Source organism: Arachis ipaensis, chromosome B03 (genome assembly GCF_000816755.2).
Source record: "Arachis ipaensis cultivar K30076 chromosome B03, Araip1.1, whole genome shotgun sequence".
Lineage (NCBI taxonomy): Eukaryota > Viridiplantae > Streptophyta > Magnoliopsida > Fabales > Fabaceae > Arachis > Arachis ipaensis.
Window position 1 is genome coordinate 128,956,540 of NC_029787.2, and position 1,234 is coordinate 128,957,773.

Sequence of the window (1,234 nt, forward strand, 5' to 3'; positions counted from 1 at the left end):
CTCACAATATTTAAATACATATTCGTTAATGATCTGGTTCCATACTAGTAGCATTAGTAAGTATAATTGCTTCTACAAAATATTCAATATTCACTATCAATATCAAATACCATGGACAAATGCCAAAGCTTCCACAAATTATAGAATATTAAGTATTAATTTTCACAAAAAAAAAAAAAACAAATGTCATGAGTTGTGCAAAATACATGGACGGTTAATAACCAGTATCATAAACAAATTACATGAATTCCAAGTAAGCTTAATAATGATCATGTTTCGCAGCGATAGCACAAGTAAATGTCAATGCTTCCACAAATAATAAACTGTTAACATTTAGTTTTGTACAAATATTCTTTCTGTTTCAGATGTTGAGTATGCTAATTCCCCAATTTGACAGCTATTGTGTTTTTGGAATTTGAAAGTATTTTCTCTTGTGAATAATGGAAGATACCGAGCAAGCATTCGGAGAGAAATTTGATTCAGAAGGTATTCCATTTGAAGCTTCGGCGACGGCGAGGATCTACTGCACCACTGTCAGCTTCGCCTTGATTTCCCGTGATGCAAATATGGCCGCTGAAAATTGTTTTTTGGGTCTTGGGCCAGATCAAACAAAGGCCCGACCCGGGAAAGTACACAACCGGTGCGACCCGGTTCATCCTCCTTCAGAGTTCTCATGCGCCGCACCATATCTCCATTGGTGAAGAGATTCTGATCGCAGCTGCCGCTCCGATGCCACCGTTGCCATATCCTCCGCTAGACTAGCCTTACGATACCGCTGAGCTATAGATCGTTTTCTTAATCTAGATCGATGCGTCACGACTGTTTGACTGTTTCTGGCGTTGCCTCCACTACTGGTTCATGCTGCCACTGTTGCTCGCTGCAAGGACTGTGTTCCTTATGGGTTGATGAACGCTCTCCGGCGTCAGTCTCGGCCACCTCGTGGATTAGAATAGATTATCCAACAAGACTGATTAGGGAGAAAGACTCTTGTTAGTCACAAAAAAAAAAATGTTTGAGGTTGTTTTACAAATATAAAAAATTTTGTTGCTCATGAGTAAATATACCATAATAAATTGGATCACATTAATACATTATAAATATTTTAAGCAGTTCCATCAGGATCAGATGGAACTTTTTTTTGAGAGCTCCATCAAATACTTTGCCTGATTTGTTATTGAACCCATTAAGAGTATATTAGCTTATTTTGAGCTATGATCTTATTCATTTGGACCAT

At 37.9% G+C, this 1,234-nt stretch overlaps 1 long non-coding RNA gene across 1 annotated transcript; it reads right to left on the minus strand.

Annotated features, from left to right (window-relative positions):
* LOC110270428 lies at positions 233 to 1,204 on the minus strand. Its single transcript, XR_002359937.1, has 2 exons — positions 1,065 to 1,204; positions 233 to 967 (listed from the first exon to the last, which is right to left on the minus strand). It is a non-coding gene; the product is annotated as an uncharacterized LOC110270428 (long non-coding RNA).